A 14691-nucleotide genomic window follows, 5' to 3' on the forward strand; every position below is an offset into this window, starting at 1 on the left:
CAACTTAAGTGTAGTGCACACCTTAACCACAACTTCTCCAGCGATGTTTACAGTAGGTACCTGGCATGGAACGATGACTAGGACTTGGACCAAGAGGCAGAGAGAAAGTACTGTGGTATGCATCGATGTTTTATACTATTCTGAGCTGGGAATCTACCCATTGATAACACTGATTAATCTAAATGAGCCAACAGTAAGGTGTGCACTAATGGGTGGCAGTTGATGCAACTTCTGAATAAGTTTCAGACAAAGAGGTCATGTGACCCTCTCCAATCCCCAATGTTCCAGACAGGGGGACCACATGTCCCTCCACAGTCCACATATAACAACAGTACACACAATAAAACCTTCCATTGTATATTGGTAAATGTGACAATAACAATTCAATCAATTGATAATGAATGGAAGTAGGAAATCCAAAAGTAAAATGGGAACACACTGCGATAAATGGTAGAGGTGAGGATTCATTTCTCTGAAATCTGAATTTGGAAACTTAGAGGAAATGTGGTTGAGGGGGGGGATTAGGAAGGGGGCATAAAATAGAATGTTAGAGAGGCAGAATCCATTTGAGGGTGGATAAGTTTCTTGAATTATTACATCTATTATTGCAAACGAAACAAACATCACCTTCACTAATGACTTCCTTCATTTGTTCTCCAATGAACAATTTTTGAATGATCACTTATCAGATTCCAAATATAATGTAGTCACTGGACTTTCAGACACACATTTGCAATGAGTATGCGGAATCATACGGATCATTATCGAAAAAAATGATAAAACAAAATCTAGGCCTCTATTTAGCTGAAATGAATAAATCGCCCCTTTGCAGTTCCTTTGACGTTGTTCTTCTCTTGTGGTCTCTATCCAGCTGTTTTACATCATATATTTGATTTTAACTATTTCAATTAAAGGTCATGTTCCCGAATTATTGAATTTCCTGACTTTTAAAAAAATCCTTATTTTTAGATTTCTGCTCCTTCTGCCTTGTCGGTTCTTATCAGAACCTTTTCTCCTTTTTATCCCTGGCTCCCTCAGAATTTCATTAATGGTGATTTTACCTTGCCCATTAAGATAAATGGAAGTAATCGCTTTCCTATAAAACACTGCCATTTCAGTGCTCTCTGTTGGCTGTGAATGGTCTCTGATGAAGGGAAAGACTTCAAGTGAATTTCCTGAATTGGTTGGAACAAAATATGTGGGAAGGTTTGCTGGTGCTGCTCTGGTAGGTTTAAACTAGATTTGCATGGGAGGGGAACCAGAGTGCCAGAGCAGGTAGAGGAGTGGAAGAGGGAAAAGATTATGTGAAAATTGCATGTACCATTAGAAGTCAGCGGGGTGTACGTGGTGGAAATGTTCTCTGTTGCATCTATTTCAATGCAAGGAATATTGTAGGAAAGGTAGACAAGCTTAGAGCATGAAGGGGCACGTGGAATTATGACATTGTGGCAATATGTGAAACTTGGTTGTAGGAGTGGCAGGACTGGCAGCTCAATGTTTCGTGCTTCCGTTGCCTTAGATGCGATAGAGTGGTGGTGGGGCGGGGGTGCAGGGGGTTGGGGGGGAGAGGATGAAAAGGGGACGAGTGGCATTACTCATCAGGCAAAATATCATAGCTGTACTCAGGCTGTGCTCAGGCAGGACAGACCAGAGGACTCTTCTACTGAGACTTTTGGGTGAAGCTGAGGAGTGGGGTTGTATTATAGACCGTCCAATAGTCAACGAGAATTGGAGGAGCAAATCCATAGAGAGATAGCAGACAGCTGCAGGAAAAAAATAAGGTTGTGTTAGTAGGAGATTTCAATTTTCCACAAATTGACTGGGACTTCCATACTGTAAAAGGGCTGGATAGCTTGGAGTTTGTCAAATGTGTTCAGGAAAGCTTTCTAAATCAATATATAGAGGCTAAAAAAAAGGTAAAGGTTCCATTATTGTCACATAATACTACATTCATAATGCAACAATAATGAAATTCTTTAACTTTTACCAACTATAGAGAGTGCAATACTGGATGTCCTTTTAGGGAACGAGACAGGACAGGTGACAGAAATATGTTTAGGGGAACATTTTGGATCCAATGATCATAATGTCATTAGTTTCAAGTTAATTATGGAGAAGGATAGGTCTGGGCCTTGGGTTGAAATTCTAAATTGGAGGAAGGCTGATTCTGAGGAACTGAGAAAGGATCTAATGTGTGGATTTGGATAAGTTGTTTTGGGGCAAGGATGTGTGAAGTAAATAGAAGACCTTCAAAGGTGAAATTTTGACAGTACAGTGTTTGTATGTCCCTGTCAGGATTAAAAACAAGGCATAGGGAACCTTGGTTTTTGAGAAATATTGGGATCTGGTTCGGAAGAAGAGAGAGGACATGGTAGAGGCAATGTATGGCATATTTATTGGAAGCATTGTGGATTTGGTGCTGCTGCCTGGTCCTGTCAGCCACCCTGTGACTTCTACAAATGGAAGCCAGGAAATGATCAAGCCTGGCAGTAGAGGGAACAGCTGCCTATTGGCACAATGGCTGCCATGTCTTCCTCAAAGACCATCTCTTGGGTGTTCAATTTCTTGTTGGTCCCTCCAACCACAGAGGAATACAGACACCCCAGTATGTTATGTGATCTTTCAGCTGCGAATGATTCTCATATTCAAACATATGGCCAAAATCCACTCACGCTGGATTTCGGTCTCAAGAAACCTTTTTGGTGTGTTTCACAGTTGAAAACGTGGAAAATTCCATTTTGGGAGCATATTTCTTTTTACATTTTTCTTTGTTGGTGGATTTGAAAAATCACTGTGTTGCGGACCACAGCTCTTGTATGAAAGTGAGCTGCATTTGTCATCCCTCAAATGTCATCAGCCACCTGACAAGTCATCAATCTGGTTCCTGGCCTTTCTGAGCATTGCTCAAGTGTTTCCCATGCCAAGTGACCCCATTCTATTGTCACACAGATTTTAAACATACAGTAACCCACCATATAGAGATTCAGGGTCCTCCGGTGGTAGTACGGGCTTGTAGTTTACCCCCAGTTCATCTTAAAATCTCCTGGGAATTGACGGCCATGTGGCAATTATCATGCCCTGGACTAATGCAGCATTCCCAATTTACAAGACTTCTCAGCAAACCTCCAGAGCAAACATGTATTTGTGAAAATACATCTAGTACATGTTTATTATCAGATTCCAATTGAGCCTCTGATGTCTTGAAGATATTAGTAATTATACTTTTTGGCACATTTGAGTTTCTGCGAATGCCATTTGGTCAGACATTCAAGCTGTTTATGGACCATGAACTCGCTGGCCTTGATTTTGTGTTTGTTTACATTGACAATATTCTGGTCGCAAGTGTAGATAAAGAGGAGCACAGGCACCACCTTATCTCATAGTTTCAGGGGCTTGATGAGTTTGGCATTGTGATCAATTTCAGTAAATGGGGTTTTGGCACTGCTGATCTTATATTTTTGGGACATAGAGTTACACAACATGGTATTTTGCCTGATGAATCGAAAGTGCAAGAGATTCGAGAATTTCCTATACCATTATGTTTGGGCCAGTGGTGATTTTTTTTAGGCATGATGAATTTTTATTGCTGATTCCTGCTGAATGCTGCAGTATCTCTATTACCCCTTACTGAACTATTGAAAGGATCCGATAAGTCCGTGTCCAAAAGACCATTAACTTTTGTGCCTTCAACAATGTGAAGATGTGTGCTTGCAAATGCCACGATGCTGGTACATCGAAACCCCAATGACTTGCTCTCTCTTACCACAGATGTGCCTGCACGTGCTGTGGGAGCAGAGCAAGAAACTCAAGCCCGTGGACAATTGGAACCTCTGGCATTTTTTTCAGCCAAACTATTACAGGCTCAGGCAAAGTATAGTACATTTGGTTGACAATTCTTGGACATCTATCTCGCAGTGAAACATTTCCGCTTTTTTATTGGAAGGTCATCCTTTCACCATTTATCTAGACCACCAGCCACTTACACATACCATGAATCCAAGCACACATCTCCACTCACCAAGAGAGATTCAGCAGTTGGACTTCATCTTACAATTTTATCAGACATACGCCACATCCGAGGAAAAGTGAATATCATGGCCAATGCCTTAAATATAACTTCTGCCTTCGATTTCACTGCTATGGCTCATGCACAGCACACCAATCAGATTTCAGATTTATTGTCAGAGTGCATACATGATATCACATACAACCCTGAGATTCTTTTTCCTGTGGGCAAGGCAGAATTACTACTAATTGGTAATGAAAAAAAACTGTTACTGGTCAAACATGTAAACAAATGAAGAACTGTAAACAAACAACAAATGTAAACAATTAGACTGTGCAATACAAAGAGAATAAAAATGAAAATCAATAAAGTGCACATGTCAGAGTCCTTAAAGAGTCTCTGATTTAGATTGTTGTTAAGGAGTTTGATGGTGGGAGGGTAGCAGCTGTTCCTGAACCTGGTGGTGTCAGTCCTGTGGCACCTCTACCTCTTTCCTGATGGCAGCTGCAAGAACAGAACACGTGCTGGGTGGTGTGGGTCTGTGATGATTGCTTCTGCTGTCTGATGGCAGCATTCCCTGTAGATGTACTCAATAGTGGGGAGGGTTTTGCATCTGATGTCCTGGGCTGTGTCCATTACCTTCTGGAGGGCTTTACACTCATGGGTGTTCCGATCTCATCTGGTATTGATGGATCATCTCTGGTCTCCAACTTCAGGATATAACCCTGGATGAATGGGGTGAAAAGTAGTCTGAAAATTTTCCACAGGAAGTCCTAGGCCTTCTGTGTCAGCAGCTATGAAGCAAGATATTTTTCAGTCTCTTCACAATCAATCAAACTAGAGATAGAACATTTTACCTGGCCTCATGTTAAATGGGATGTTGGATTATGGGCAAGGACCTGCTTGCCGTGCCAATGCTCAAAAATCTCTAGACACACGAAATCCAAGCTGGCGGATTTTGTTGTTCTCGATTCCCATTTCCAGCACATGCACCTAGACTTGGTTGGCCCACTTCGATCATCTCAGAGATAAACTTATCTGCTCATGTGTGAAGATAGGATTATTAGGTGGCAGGAGGCCACTCCTATTACTGACATCTCTTTGGAGACAGTCGCAAGAGCTTTCATGGATCATTGGATTCCATCTTTTGGTGTCCCAGTCACTATTACAATGGATCAAGAGTTTCAGTTCGAGTTGGCGTTGTTCCAAGCTCTTGCTAATCTTCTGGGCACTACCCGTATTTGAACTAAGGCTTTACCATCCTCAGGCCAATGGCCTCGTTGGGCATTCCCATTGACAACTGAAGGCAGCATTAACAGCAGATGATGTTGCATCTATGTGGAGCAAATGTTGGCCCAAGGTTCTCCTTGGCAATTGTACTGCTGTTAAGGTAAATCTTGGATGTTCAGCAGCAGAGCAAGTACATGGCACCACGTTCACCTTGCCAGGTGAGTTTGTGAATCCGAGTCCAAGCACAACGCTCTGTGATCCCGCTAGTATGTTGATTGGATCTTCAGTTGATTCCTATGCTTATTTCTGCTAGTGCATTCAAGAATAGATCCCAGTTGAGTTTTACAAAGAAGTGAAGAAGTTCATTTATTGCAAAGACTAAAGTTGAAATTCAATTTTAAGTTGAAAAATACCAATGTAATTGATTGAGATTCCATAAAATAAATCATGGGTAGAAATAGTAATAAACCAATAAAAGACTCCAATTGAAAAAAAAACATATAGAAACATTTTAAGGGCAATTTTAATGACAATGGCAAATAACTAGCAAATGGGTATTAAATAGATTATTTTTATTCATGAAGGCAATTGCTAATCAAAGATAATTGTAGTTTTAAGTCAGGTTAATGTACAAATACGTTGATTTACAACACAGAACAGTTTTGCTCAGGAACAAGCCTTTTGCTGTGTCTGTGCCATGCCCAAATCAAACTAAAAATCTGTTGTTGTTCCTTCAATTAACCTTCATCTTCATTTATTTATCTGGTTAGTTAATTTCCTTGTTCTTTGTGCTGCTGAACTTCAAAAGTCATTGAGCACAGTTAATGCATTCACCATCTCCAGTGGCTTTAACAGATCAGCAAATGACCCTCAAACCTAATAACAAACCCAAATCTGGCTGACAGGTGCCTGCTTACTTCAGTGAATCTTGACCACAACATAATCAGTTCTATTGTCTCTTTACTTTTTAAAATTTAAAATTTTTTTTCACACTATGATCCATACTGACCAAAATACACATAAACATTTCCCTCTTGAATATACATGACATTTTCTCCCCTTTTCCCCCTCCCTTCCCTCCCTCCTTCCCACTCCCCTCCTCACCCACTCAACGTTCAACATATATGATACAATAAACCCATTAAACAATGTCATCATACAATGAAAATAAACAAGAAAATTGTGTCATCTACTTTTAGCCACTAGGTCAGTTCATTTCGTCTTCTTCTCATTCTGTCATTTTAGGGGGTGGAGGTCCGCAGTAGGACTTATCTGTTGTGTTCCATGTACGGTTCCAAAATTTGATCGAATACTGTGATGTTATTTCTTAAATTATATGTTATTTTTTCCAAAGAAATACATTTATTCATTTCTATGTACCATTGCTGTATTCTCAGGCTAACTTCTGATTTCCAGGTTGACATAATACATTTTTTTGCTACAGTTAAGGCTATTATAATAAATCTCTTTACTTAAGCACTGTTTTAACCATCTTACATAAATATATCTTTGTACACACATTTTTTTATACATGGTTTTAAAGGATTATGGTTAGCACCACACTGTTACAGGCCAGCGACCTGAACTAGGGTTAGAATCCCACGCAATCTATAAGGACTTTGTACATTCTCCCTGTGCTTGTGTGGGTTTCCTGCAGGTGTTCTAGTTTCTTCCTACCATTCAAAAAGTATTGAGGGATGGAGGTCAATTGGATGTAACTGGGCGGCATGGGTTCATGGGCAGAAAGGGCCTGTAACTATGCTGTAATATAAATTTAAAAAAAAATTAAAATGCGCACACAAATGAAATTGTAGCACAGTTTGCATTAATGTGAAGAAGAGATTTTTTTGGATCTGTATTTCATTTTAATTTTACCTCACAGAAAAATATAAAACTAAGCAATTTTTCCAGATAAATTTTCTTTACAGTTCCTGCAGTGAATTAACTTTACTTATCAATGCTGATAAAGGTAGAAGGCACCTAGGAGCACAGTCATTTATATTTATAATTGATTGGAAAAATCAGCTTCCAATAATCTTCCATTTACACAATTTTGGAAAAATGTATAAATCTGAAAACATCTATAATTATGCACTGAACTTTTATAGCCTTAGCATATTCAAATGTGCTTCATAGCCAATTTTTTTAAGAGTTGGAAATATGGCAGATAATGTGGACACAATAAAATCCACAAACAACATGCTAATAGTCATTTCATTGGTTGGTTGAGGGATAAATATTTGTGCAATATTAGGTTTATTTTAGTTCACCTAAAAGGAAGCATGCTTCATTTTAATGTCTCACACAAAAAGCAACAACCCCCAACAGTCCAGTATCCTTCATTACTTCACCAGTGTCACCTCAAATCCTATCTTAGGAGTAGGATACCCAATCCTCCCTCCCTGGTCAAGAATCTGCCGGAATGAGCAATTGGCCTTTTAAGAGCAGGTGCTATTGGTTCAGGTCTATTCTGCTCACACAGGTTGGGTGCCTTAACTTTTATCACTTGGAACAAATCCATGTGGTCCATTCCTGGAAGGCACACTAACCATTTGGAACGAACGTCATGCTTTTTTTTGGCATGGAGCCAAGAAAAATTGCCTAGAAACTTTGTGACTCTTGAGACAGTAATTTGGGCAGTGTAGTATGGATTATGGAGGGTCATGTGACCCCCTTAATCTGGAATCTGGTGGGAATGTGGATTTCAGAAGGGCATGCGACCTTTCCATCAGGAACCTGATCAGAAGTCACCTCACCTGCCAATCAAGCCTTGCCCACAGGTCACTGCACATATGGTCATTGGCCCCTTTAATTGCCTTATCAATGCTTGGGCTGTACCCGTGAAGTGCCAGTTAATGAAAAAGACGAAGGCAGTGTAGTCAACCAATAATCATGGCTTTTATTACAGAAACTAGTGGTATAAAAATGAATGACAATGGGTGCATACACAGTTATACCCAAGGGGAGTGTCCTAAGTGGTAGAGATAATATGCGTCCAATGTCAGTAAAGCAGGGCTAAAAACAAAGAGAGACTGACAGCTCAACATAGATTACCACAACCTGGCAGATGATAGCACTATAAGGCCCACCACATGTGAGCCATCTTCCTCAGAACCCAAGCTCCACAACAGGTTGGGAACCATGGGCAATGTTGGAGAATCATTGGTATGATGTGGGCAGACAAAGGTTTGTGAGCTGAAGTATTGTGTGCTTAGTGTCCCTAGTGTAGTTAGATAAGAGCCAGGAATAACAGGGGGTGGTGGGTATTATATGTTGTAACTTGTTTGTAAAGCCTTCTACCCCTGAGTGGATGCAAGTGTATCATTTAATCCAGTGAGTTTGTGTAGTTGTGTGTCTTTTATCCCTGTTGTGACTCCCCAACAAGTGTAAATAAAAACTACTGTTCAATCAGCTGTGTTCAAAACTTGCCACCCTTGGGACCCATTGAACTGGTTTCACACACACAACAGGGAGTAAAAAAAGTCCATTATAAATTGGGAGAGGGTGAGATAAAAAAAATGCAAATGGCACAGAAGTGAGCTTACATTCAGCCTTCATTGTGCACTTACCTTGGATACAAAAGGAGAGAGAAAACTTGATGGATGAATGCTTCCTGGACCTGGTCAACTAGGTTTTAACGGTGCCAGGATCTCACCTGAAATCATCAGGCCATTAGGATGGTCCAAGCCCCATCCACAAACCTCCTGAGAGAACATTTGGTTTGCAAAATACTGTACTCCATAGCTTTTCATGTACAAAGCCATATGTTTACGCTTAGCCTCTGAACGTCCCTGATTCTTATTTTTATTTTTGCGCTGTCAAAAGGTGAATATGTCCATTGGATCCCAAGCCAGGCTAGACTTCAAGTTCACAGGGGACTTTTGGACTAAGGATTGGGAGGTAAGTTACTTTTTAAAAAAGAGTTTATTCCATTTCAGTGAGTTTATTTATGTGTTTTAAACTCTATACAATTTTACATTAAAAAGTCTAATTTTCTGAATTGTTAACTTAAATTTTAATAACTTAAAAATATTTCTCAATATTAGAAACATCGTAAGCACTGACAGGTTGTACAGCAGCAGAGGCAGTTTTTCACTAGTTGTGTAAGGCTCTCAGGAGCATTAGGGTTTCTTGTGTCCTTGATATGTCCAAACAGCAAATGTCAGGGTTGAACTCTTACAGCTGAAAATAAATCCCTTATTGAGGGTACCTGAAGCCGTGGCTACTGCAACAACATATCAAAAGTCCTACCGACTGATCGATCAATTCTTCAAGGTACACTCACACTCCTATACATTCCAAATGTAAAACAAAGCATTCAGGTACAAGAGACACATGACTAAACTAACTTCTGCAAACAAATGGCAAATGTTACCTGTTCAGATGTCCATGAGATTCAGTTTTACATGGTTAGTACCCCAAAAAAAAGGTCACGTGATTAAATGTATTATAATCAATTTTCTAAGAAAATATCAAAATAGAACTGTGTCCCTATTCCAGGATGGAGTTTGAGCACAACTCCCTGATCCAGAACGAGAAGTCTAGTCACCATATTGATTAAGAGCCAATAGCTGATTGCTAAAAACAAGCACCAAAGATAAAACCCTAATTACAATACAAATTGAATTATTTGTAATGAAATTGAAGTTGCATCTCACAGGATGTGGTCTTGGCCAGGGAAGTGATCCTCGGTCCCTTCGATAGGTGGGTGTATGTCATGGTCCAAGGGTAATTTCATCCAGAACAGAAGCAACGATTTATTTCACGAAATTGAAAAGTTCCTGAAAGGAGAAGATTTCCATCAATGCTCTGGGGTACATCATTCATTCATTAACAATGAGCTGAAATATTTCAACGGAGCTTCAATTGGAGTACCCTTTGAGGTAAAAGATTTATTTTCTTAAATCTAGTTTTTAATGTAATTTGTATAAATATTTCCACATTGTGTGTGTTCTTTTCAACAAATAAGCAAATAAAAGACCAGTTACTATTGAAAGGCCAAGGCAATGAGAAAAGATCAATGTCCATCCAGTTCATAAAACAACAAAAAGTGCATGATTCTAACTATGAATGAACTGCAGCTGATCTGGGGCATAGATAGGACTATCAAGATTCCTTAAAGTGTTATGGTTCATTGATGAGGACTGAATGGAGATCATTTGAAATTTGTTGTGAATTTCCCCATATTAATTTATCTATCCCCCAACAGATTATAATATTGCTGCTTTCTCTTTATTCCCAGATACTGTATTAAATAAAGATATTTGTATTTTTATCTCAGAGAACCAGCAGCACAGTTTTCCACCATTATCTGACAAAAACACTTGTCCGATGACTTTGATTGTTACAACGCTTCATTGATGCACATGGAATGCATTGCTACAGATGTTTCATTATTCTTCAAACAACATCATCTGCTAGCTGTTCATAGTTTTCGAAGTGAACTGTGAAGCTTCAATTCTATCAATGAAATAAATAAAGTATCAGTGTATTTTTTACCCTGCATCAGAAAATGATTGAATGTTGACAGGCATGCAAAAAATGAAATTGATGTACACCATGGAAGACCCTATAACGGTAAATCAAATGAGAACAGAATTTGATTATTTCACAATCATTAAGATAAACACCTCAATTATTTCCTTTATTCACTGTAAATAATTTCTTCATTAAACAAACAAGGTAGAAATTTGACAACTGTGGCAGATATTTAGTTCATAATTCTGTTGATTTGGATGTCTTGTTTCCCAGTCCTTCCATTATCAACAACATTTGCTTTGTGTTCATGTGTTGGAATAAATTCATAACACTAACAGATAAACTTGAAGATCACAGGAACTGTATATGAGCTATTTTATCAGTGAAGAGAATTTTTTACTTCTGCGTACAAACAATTACATAATAAGACATGAAACAAGGACAACTGAGAAAACCACCATCTGTCCAAAGTGAGTCAGAAGTAACAATTGACACAGAATTAACAGAACATGCTGGGATTTTGGAACATGAGCAAATGTAGGGCTGGCAAGGGCCTTCATGCATCACAACTTTCATGCATGCATGCATGCAGAACAAAGTGCAGTAGATTTCAAAATGCTGTATATTTCAAACTGCAACTTTCATCTAATCCACAGCCTTTAAGTAGATGTGGATGAAAACCGGCTTGTTTTTAATGGTGCTTACTCTGAGAAGGTGATCTATCACCCTGAGCAACACATCTGTCATCTGATTTAAAGTGTGATATATAATAAATTAGCTGAGCTCTGCAATATTACCGTCAGGGGCGTGAAATATGCTGGAAACATGGAAGGTAGGAACAGCTGTTACTCTTTTTAAGGCAAGCCAAGCTGCACTGGTAGCAAATCAGTCCTGAAATCAGCTCCTGTTTGTTAACAGAGACCTCAAGGGAAGATTCACTGTATATTCTACACACAGCAAATTTCCGAAACAAATTCTTTATTAACTGGCTTCTGATATGATTTCAAATTTGGCTGTAGATCTAAAATATCAATGGACCTTGAGAGCTGCGGAGTGTAATAATCTGATGCGCCCTTTATGATGGTGACTTCATATCAATTTTATTTAATTCCACTGCAAATCCAACATTTCAGAGGAGATAAACTCTGCCATTTCCTCTCTTTTACCAAACCCATCTACATAGTGGAGAAATTACGACAACTTCAATGAGGTAAATGCATGCGCAGAAATGGCTCATAAGGTGGACTTAAATGTTCAACAGAAATATGTGAGGTGTTCATTATTATGTCATAATTGTTACTTTATTGTCCTGAAACTGTTCTGACTTTCAATATCCTTAGAGTTGATCTTAACATTAATTTCTTGATTTTGTGTTTGGTTATCTTTCCTAATAACTCTTGATGGGATTTGATGTTGAAATATTCCTTGAGATACTATCATTTGTTAAGGGCATTATATACAGTAAGTTAAAAATGATGCTATACTTCATAAACATTCATGAAACATAAATAAATATTCAGAGAAAAATTAAACACAATACATGTAAATGAGTAAATGCATTAATGTTCAAAGCTATCTTTATTTTTAATATTTTTATTGAGTTTAACATATCCTACATACAAAGTCCACTAATATAACAAAGAACATGTCATGTTATACATATCACAAATCAATATAAATGTAATTCAAAATACCTATCCATTTTTGTTCATTTAACATTATTTCTTAAAGATAATTCTGGATAGAGTCCAAGTAAGTTGGATTATACAATCCCTTGGTCAAGACACAGAGTAATTTCTGTCTAACTTGATGATACGATCTAAGACAACCATAATTAAATTCATATATAAGCAGTTATCTAAAAAAAGGAATAAAAAGAAAAAAAAGGAAACAAAAAAACTAAAATTAAATGTAATCTACCCCTTCCCTCTAATCAAGGTTGCTTTGTAGAAAATAATGGACAGATATGGATCAAATAGCAACCTTCAGAAACTAGTCAGAGAATCGCCAGAGCATCTGAATTTCTTTGAAAGCTATCTTAGGCAATAGCTTCATATTTGTTACTAAATGATACTCTCCAAAGTAGAGAGTTTTTAAGTGTGATCATAGAACTGTACAGGTGCAGTATCCCTTAACCATATGAAGCTAACAGGCACTGATATAATTTATGATTCATGTTCTTTCTTTCTTCTTTGGCTTGGCTTCGCGGACGAAGATTTATGGAGGGGGTAAAAAGTCCACGTCAGCTGCAGGCTCGTTTGTGGCTGACCAGTCCGATGCGGGACAGGCAGACATGATTGCAGCGGTTGCAAGGGAAAATTGGTTGGTTGGGGTTGGGTGTTGGGTTTTTCCTCCTTTGCCTTTTGTCAGTGAGGTGGGCTCTGCGGTCTTCTTCAAAGGAGGCTGCTGCCCGCCAAACTGTGAGGCGCCAAGATGCACGGTTTGAGGCGTTATCAGCCCACTGGCGGTGGTCAATGTGGCAGGCACCAAGAGATTTCTTTAGGCAGTCCTTGTACCTTTTCTTTGGTGCACCTCTGTCACGGTGGCCAGTGGAGAGCTCGCCATATAACACGATCTTGGGAAGGCGATGGTCCTCCATTCTGGAGACGTGACCCATCCAGCGCAGCTGGATCTTCAGCAGCGTGGACTCGATGCTGTCGACCTCTGCCATCTCGAGTACCTCGACGTTAGGGGTGTGAGCGCTCCAATGGATGTTGAGGATGGAGCGGAGACAACGCTGGTGGAAGCGTTCTAGGAGCCGTAGGTGGTGCCGGTAGAGGACCCATGATTCGGAGCCGAACAGGAGTGTGGGTATGACAACGGCTCTGTATACGCTTATCTTTGTGAGGTTTTTCAGTTGGTTGTTTTTCCAGACTCTTTTGTGTAGTCTTCCAAAGGCGCTATTTGCCTTGGCGAGTCTGTTGTCTATCTCATTGTCGATCCTTGCATCTGATGAAATGGTGCAGCCGAGATAGGTAAACTGGTTGACCGTTTTGAGTTTTGTGTGCCCGATGGAGATGTGGGGGGGCTGGTAGTCATGGTGGGGAGCTGGCTGATGGAGGACCTCAGTTTTCTTCAGGCTGACTTCCAGGCCAAACATTTTGGCAGTTTCCGCAAAGCAGGACGTCAAGCGCTGAAGAGCTGGCTCTGAATGGGCAACTAAAGCGGCATCATCTGCAAAGAGTAGTTCACGGACAAGTTTCTCTTGTGTCTTGGTGTGAGCTTGCAGGCGCCTCAGATTGAAGAGACTGCCATCCGTGCGGTACCGGATGTAAACAGCGTCTTCATTGTTGGGGTCTTTCATGGCCTGGTTCAGCATCATGCTGAAGAAGATTGAAAAGAGGGTTGGTGCGAGAACACAGCCTTGCTTCACGCCATTGTTAATGGAGAAGGGTTCAGAGAGCTCATTGCTGTATCTGACCCGACCTTGTTGGTTTTCGTGCAGTTGGATAATCATGTTGAGGAAAGTGTAGAGAACAAAACAAAGGACTCTACATCACCTTTGTTGACCTCACCAAAGCCTTCGACACCGTGAGCAGGAAAGGGCTTTGGCAAATACTAGAGCGCATCGGATGTCCCCCAAAGTTCCTCAACATGATTATGATTCATGTATAAGAGTGGTATTCATCATCTCGGGGGATTATTTTCAATATTCATTTTCGCACAAAGTATGCATGAACACTTCAACACTTTTCCAGACTTAAATGAAAAATGCAGAGTGCCAGGAATTCTTTTGATCTTCAAGCGTACTTTACTTCATTTCAACTTGATCAGTGGTAGATGCCTGTCAGGCAAACTTATTTATATGAAATACATTTGCATGCACTGTATGCAACCAATTCTCTAGCAAAATAATGACTGAAATAGTATTTACTGACATAGCTCTATCTCTTCATCAGCAAGTCGCATCAGTAACATAGCTTATCAACCTGAGGACCATGACTGCAAAGATATATTTGGTTAACCACTGAGAAGTG

General features: G+C 39.6%; 1 protein-coding gene across 7 annotated transcripts in view; it reads right to left on the reverse strand.

The window, feature by feature from the left end:
- The window catches only part of lrrn1 (leucine rich repeat neuronal 1), a 142603-nt gene that overhangs the window by 78456 nt on the left and 49456 nt on the right, over nt 1-14691 (reverse strand). For all 7 annotated transcript variants that reach the window (XM_069936949.1, XM_069936947.1, XM_069936948.1 and 4 more), the window contains one exon: nt 9895-10017. The gene's annotated coding sequence lies outside the window, so the exon portion shown is untranslated. Of the gene's footprint in view, nt 1-9894; nt 10018-14691 lie in introns of those variants that run through there.

The sequence above is a fragment of the Narcine bancroftii genome, chromosome 5 (assembly GCF_036971445.1).
Source record: "Narcine bancroftii isolate sNarBan1 chromosome 5, sNarBan1.hap1, whole genome shotgun sequence".
Classification (NCBI taxonomy): domain Eukaryota; kingdom Metazoa; phylum Chordata; class Chondrichthyes; order Torpediniformes; family Narcinidae; genus Narcine; species Narcine bancroftii.